The sequence below is a fragment of the Arachis hypogaea genome, chromosome 12, assembly GCF_003086295.3.
Source record: "Arachis hypogaea cultivar Tifrunner chromosome 12, arahy.Tifrunner.gnm2.J5K5, whole genome shotgun sequence".
Lineage (NCBI taxonomy): Eukaryota > Viridiplantae > Streptophyta > Magnoliopsida > Fabales > Fabaceae > Arachis > Arachis hypogaea.
In genome coordinates, this window is record NC_092047.1 from 82,383,788 (window position 1) to 82,390,245 (window position 6,458).

The window sequence follows — 6,458 nt, forward strand, 5'->3', positions numbered from 1 at the left end:
AATGGTTTGTTGCAGAAGTGGCTTCCTCCATCACTGATGATTGTTCTTGGAACCCCAAAACGGCAAAAAATGTGTTTTCTGAGGAAGTTCATGACTACCTTATTATCATTGGTTGGAGTTGCTATTGGTTCAACCCATTTGGAGACATAGTCTACTGCCACAAGGATGTAATTATTTGAGTATGAGGTGGGGAAGGGTCCCATGAAATCTATCCCCCATACATCAAACAATTCAAGTTCCAGAATGAATTGTTGTGGCATTTCATTTCTTCTTGGCAGGTTCCCCGCTTTCTGGCATTCATGGCAGTGCTTCACTAGTTCCTTTGCATCTTTGAAGATAGTGGGCCAATAAAAACCACACTGCAACACCTTAGCTGCTGTTCTTTCTCCTGCAAAATGTCCTCCATAAGTGGAGCCATGGCAGTCCCATAAGACTTCCCTTCCTTCTTCCTCTGATATGCATCTTCTGAGTATGCCATCCGAACATTTTTTGAACAAGTATGGTTCGTCCCAGATGAAGTATTTAGCATCATTTACCAATTTCTTCCTTTGATGCTTGTTAAATTCCAACGGCAAACTCCCAGTCGCCTTGAAGTTCGCTATGTCTGCAAACCAGGGTGCTTTGTGAATTACCATGAGTTGTTCATCAGGAAAGCACTCATTTATATGTGTGTTTTGTGCGCTTCCTTCTTCACATGGTATCCTTGATAAATGGTCTGCCACCTTGTTCTCTACGCCCTTCTTGTCTTTGATTTCAATGTCAAATTCCTGCAACAAAAGAACCCATCTAATAAGTCTTGGTTTGGATTCTTGTTTAGCAAGTAAGTATTTTAAAGCTGAATGATCAGTGAAAACAATGACTTTAGATCCAATGAGATAAGACCTAAATTTGTCAAATGCAAAGACTATTGCCAAGAGTTCTTTTTCAGTGGTTGTGTAATTCCTTTGGTTATCATTCAAGACTTTACTGGCATAATAAATCACATGTATCAAATTGTCTTTCCTTTGTCCTAACACTGCCCCAACAGCAAGGTTTGATGCATCACACATCAGTTCAAAAGGTAAGTTCCAATCAGGTGGGGCAATGATAGGTGCAGAGGAAAGTTTTTGCTTCAAAAGTTCATAGGCTATCATGCAATTTTTATCAAATACAAAGGGTGTATCAGAGACAAGCAAGTTACTCAAAGGTTTGGCTATTTTAGAAAAGTCTCTAATAAACCTTCTGTAAAAGCCAGCGTGTCCCAAAAAACTCCTAATTGCCTTGACATTACTTGGTGGAGGTAATTTTTCAATTAGTTTCACCTTAGCTCTATCCACCTCAATGCCTCTATTCGAGATTTTGTGGCCAAGGACTATTCCTTCTGTGACCATGAAATGACACTTTTCCCAGTTTAATACTAGGTTGGTCTCTTGGCATCTCTTAAGCACCAAAGCAAGGTGGTGTAGGCAGCTAGGAAAAGAATCTCCAAACACAGAAAAATCATCCATGAAAACCTCAATAAATTTTTCAATCATGTCCGAAAAGATGGACAGCATGCATCTTTGGAAAGTGGCAGGTGCATTACACAATCCAAAGGGCATGCGTCTATAAGCAAAAACTCCATATGGACAAACAAATGATGTTTTCTCTTGATCTCTAGGATCAACTACTATCTGATTATAGCCTGAGTATCCATCCAGAAAGCAATAGTAGGCATGTCCTGCAAGCCTTTCAAGCATCTGATCCATGAATAGGAGTGGGAAATGATCTTTTCTGGTGGCTTCATTGAGCTTCCTGTAGCCTATGCACATCCTCCACCCAGTGACAGTTCTTGTGGGTATGAGTTCGTTCCTCTCATTTGGCACCACAGTTATGCCACCTTTCTTGGGCACTACATGGATGGGACTAACCCATGGCTATCAGAAATGGGGTAGATTACCCCTGCCTGCCATAACTTCATGACCTCCTTTTGTACCACTTCTTTCATGACGGGATTCAATCTTCTCTGAGCTTGAATGTAGGGTCTAGCATCCTCTTCTAACAAGATTTTATGCATGCATATGGATGAACTTATCCCCTTCAAATCAGCTAGGGTCCATCCAATGGCGTCTTGATGAGTTTGTAGCACATTGATCAATTCTTCTTCCTGTTCTTGGCTCAGGGCAGCGCTAATGATAACAGGATAGCTCTCATTACTACCCAAGTATGCATACTTGAGATTAGAGGGCAATGCTTTGAGCTCAGGTTTTGGTGCTTCCTTCTCTTCTTTCACTCTATCTGGCATGCTTGGCATGGTTGTTTCAGCAACCTTGATATCACTATCTTCAATATCCTTGGTGAACTCCTCCTCTGCCACTTCCTTTGTTGTTTCCTCAAAGGTTTCTTGTACTGCAATGTCCACTACATCCACCCTCATGCATTCCTTTAGTGATTCTGATGGATAGCTCATTGCCTTGAATACGTTAAACACCAATTGCTCATCATGCAGTCTAAGAGTGAGCTCTCCCTTTTGGACATCTATGATGGCCCCTGCAGTAGCCAGGAAGGGTCTTCCCAGAATTATTGAAGCTTCGGCTTCTTCCTCCATATCTAATACCACAAAATCGGCAGGGAATATGAAATCTCCCACTTTTACCAACAAATCTTCAACTATCCCATGAGGGAATTTAAAGGTTCGATCTGCCAATTGGAGGGCCATTCTTGTTGGTTTGGCTTCCTCAATCTCCATTCTTCTCATCATTGTTAGAGACATCAAATTGATACTGGCCCCTAAGTCACACAAGGCCTTCTCCACCATGACTTCTCCTATGATGCATGGGATTTGAAAACTGCCTGGATCCTTCAGTTTCTGAGGCAATTTGTGTTGAATGATGGCACTGCATTCTTCAGTCAACAACACAGTTTCCTCATTTCTCCAGCTTCTCTTTTTGGTCATTAATTCCTTTAAGAATTTTGCATAGAGTGGCATTTGCTCTATTGCCTCAGCAAACGGAATGTTGATTTGAAGCTTCTTGAAAATCTCCAAAAATCTGGAGAATTGGCTATCCTTTTCACCTTTCATCAAACGTTGAGGATATGGTGCTTTGGGTGTATACGGCTTCAGGACCTCTTTTTCTTTTTCTCTTGTTGCAGACGGTGTAAAGGATTGTCCCTGTTCCTTGTCTCTCACATTTTCCTTTGCTTCATCCTCTGTGGGTTCACTTGAGATCTCCTTTAGCTTTTTTCCACTTCTGAGGGTTATGGCTTTACATTCTTCCCTTGCAATAGCCTTGGCAGCATGAGAGACACTTGGCCCAGGGATTTGCTTATACAAATACCCAATTTGATTTTCTAACTTCTGGATGGCAGCTCCTTGGTTTTGCAAGTTGGAAATTACTTCTTCCTTAAAAGCTTTCAATTCGGTTATGTCTTGACCCATGGTTGCAAGCATTCCTTCTATCCTGTTTAATTGATCTTGAAATTGTTGGTTCGGATTAGGTTGGGTAGGTCGATTATTTTGGCCTTGATATGATGGTTGGGAGTAAGTGTTTTGTGTGGCTTGATATGATCTTTGGTTGGAGTTTTGGTATGTGGACTTGTTATGTTGGTTTTGCTGGTTTCCCCACCCAAAGTTTGGGTGGTTTTTCCAGCCTGGGTTGTAAGTGTTGGAATGTGGATCATATGGTTGCCTTTGTTGATTTCCTACATAATTGGCCTCTTCCCAATCACCTCCTTCAGTGCTTTCTTCCTCTTGATCTTGTGTGTGTATTGCAGCCACTTGCTTTGTTTCTAACTTCCTGGTGAGCTCTGCTAGTTGCTTGGCAAACACCTTGTTTTGGGCTAGAATTGTATCAACATGGTTCAGCTCCATGACTCCCTTAGTGTTGTGTCTCTCTGATGCATAGTAGTACTCATTCTCAGCCACTGTCTCAATCACTTCAATGGCTTCTTCCACAGTCTTTTTCCTGTTCAATGAACCTCCTGATGAATGGTCTACAGCCTTCCTTGATTCATAAGAAAGTCCATCATAGAAAATGTGCAATTGCACCCAGTCATGGAACATGTCTGGTGGGCATTTCCTTGTCAAATCCTTGAACCTCTCCCATGCCTCGTAGAGAGTTTCACCATCTTGTTGTCTAAAAGTCTGAACCTCAGATCGAAGCCTATTGACCTTTTGCGGGGGGTAGAAACGTGCCAGAAACTTGCTTTCCACCTCATCCCATGTTGTTAGGCTCCCCCTTGGGAATGATTCCAGCCACTTAGCTGCCTTGTCCCTAAGTGAAAATGGGAACAAAAGCAGTTTATAGGCATCTTCCTGGACTCCATTAGACTTCACAGTGTCGCAAATTCTCAGGAATTTTGTGAGATGTTGGTTTGGGTCTTCATTAGCACTCCCACCAAATGAACAATGATTCTCCACAAGTGATATTAGCTGTGGTTTGAGCTCAAAATTGTTGGCCTGAATGGGTGGTTTCTGAATGCTGCTACCACAATTCCCAGATGTTGGGTTTATGTATGAACCAAGAACCCTCCTCTCGGGAATGGCATTGTTTCCATCAGCTCTCCCATGGTTATGAACTTCTCTTTCCATGTTGAGATCTAGAGCTTCCTCAAAATTGTCCTCAGATTCTCCTTCAGATTCTTCTTCTCCCAGTACTCTCTTCCCTCTTGCTTCCCTTCTAAGTCTATGAAGGGTCCTCTCTGGTTCGGTATATGGAGGAGTTGATGTCTCTCCTCTTCTACCTGTCATACAAGAACACAGCACAGGCAACAAACAAGTAAAATACTCTTGGTTAGTGGAAGATTATGGTTAGAGCAGTTGAGGAATTAATTCAAATAGTTAGTGAGTCAGTGAGTTAGTTGCTTGAATTTAAAGGCATAAAGAAAGAAAGCATGTAACAGAGTGCAGAAATTAAAATTCAACAAATAACTTGAACTGAATTAACAAAGCAAAAAAAAAAATGCTCAATCTAGTTAACTTCCAATTGGAGAATTGTCAATCGAAAACCAATCCCCGGCAACGGCGCCATAAACTTAATGCGCATAAACTAGTTATGCCACGATTTAGGAAATTGCACGATCGGCAAAATTCCTTCCGGCAAGTGCACCGGTTATCGTCAAGTAAAAACTCACAATAGAGTGAGGTTGAATCCCACAAGGATTGGTTGAATGAGCAATTCGGATTAGAAGTGTGTTTAGTTGAGCGGAATCAAGAATTAGATGAGAATTGCGGAATGTAAAATTGGCGGGAAACGTAAATAGCAAGAAATTGAAATGGCGGAATCTTAAATTGCATGAATTAAAGAGCAGAAGCTAAATTGCTGAAATTAAAAGGGAATGGGGGTGATTGCATGAATTGAGTTGCAGAATGTAAAGAGAAAGTGAAAATCGGAGATGGGGAATTCATTGGGTTATAGGAGATATTGAGATCTCCGAATCAAAACATGTTTATCTCTTCCTCAACCAATGCGTTCATTGAATTTTGCTTGGCAATCTTATATGATTGGATCCCAATCCCTTGGCTCACCAATTCTCTCTAAAAACAAACAAATTCCCAATCCCTTGGTTTAAATGTTCATAAGAAGAGATGATGCTCGATCACTGATTATACCACACAGTTTCATGAACCACAATTTGGTAGGATTACATGTCACAATATCCATCCAAACCCCAATCCAATTCACTGTGAGAAAGCTTCTCTAGCATGAATCCTCCATTCCTTTCCCAAGGTTCCGAAGGATTCCAATTATGGGTAGTTTCTTTCCCAAGACAACTACCCAATGGAATTAGATCGAGAAGCTTTCTAACAAAATTCAAGAGAAAAGATTGAAGAAGAAGATAAACTATTATTGATTCATTGAATTACAATAGAGCTCCCTAACCCAATGAAAGGGGGTTTAGTGAGTCATAGCTCTGAATTCAATTACAAAGGTATGAAAACTAGCCAAAATGAAAAAGTAAAGTACTTCCTAACTTAAATTCTATCCTATTTATACACTTTCTATATTGAGCTTCTGTTGTGTTTCTTGGGCTTTGAGGCCTCTCCCTGCTTTCCTTTTGCTTTGGGTTTATGATCCATAATCTTGATGAGGCTGCTGATCCACATTCTGTAACATTCATTGAGCCAACTTAGTGATAATCAAGTAATGACACATGACTCAACAAATTGAAATTCCAGACTCATCAATCCTTCAGGCCCAATCCCATAAACCATGATATTCAATTGGGTTTCATACCAGAGTACGTTTAAGTTAATGTTTGTGCTCAAAAGCTAACTTAAACTGCAATATTTTTGGCCCAGAAACCTTTTCCAATAGTGGCGTTTAAGTTGCAGTTTAAGCTTAAACTGCAGCTTAAACGCCAGACACTTCCAGTGATGCCTTTTGTGGAAGCACGTTTAAGCTTCAGTTTAAGGTTAAACTGAAGCTTAAACGTGGAAATGGAAGAAGGCAGCCCTGGAGGGTAACGTAGTCGAACACGTTTAAGCTTCAGTTTAAGGT

At 40.9% G+C, this 6,458-nt stretch overlaps 1 non-coding gene across 1 annotated transcript; it reads left to right on the forward strand.

Annotated features, from left to right (window-relative positions):
- Positions 1 to 4,019: 4,019 nt before the first annotated feature.
- LOC112731469 (small nucleolar RNA R71) lies at positions 4,020 to 4,123 on the forward strand. Its single transcript, XR_003167244.1, has one exon. It is a non-coding gene; the product is annotated as a small nucleolar RNA R71 (small nucleolar RNA).
- The last annotated feature ends 2,335 nt before the right edge of the window (positions 4,124 to 6,458 follow it).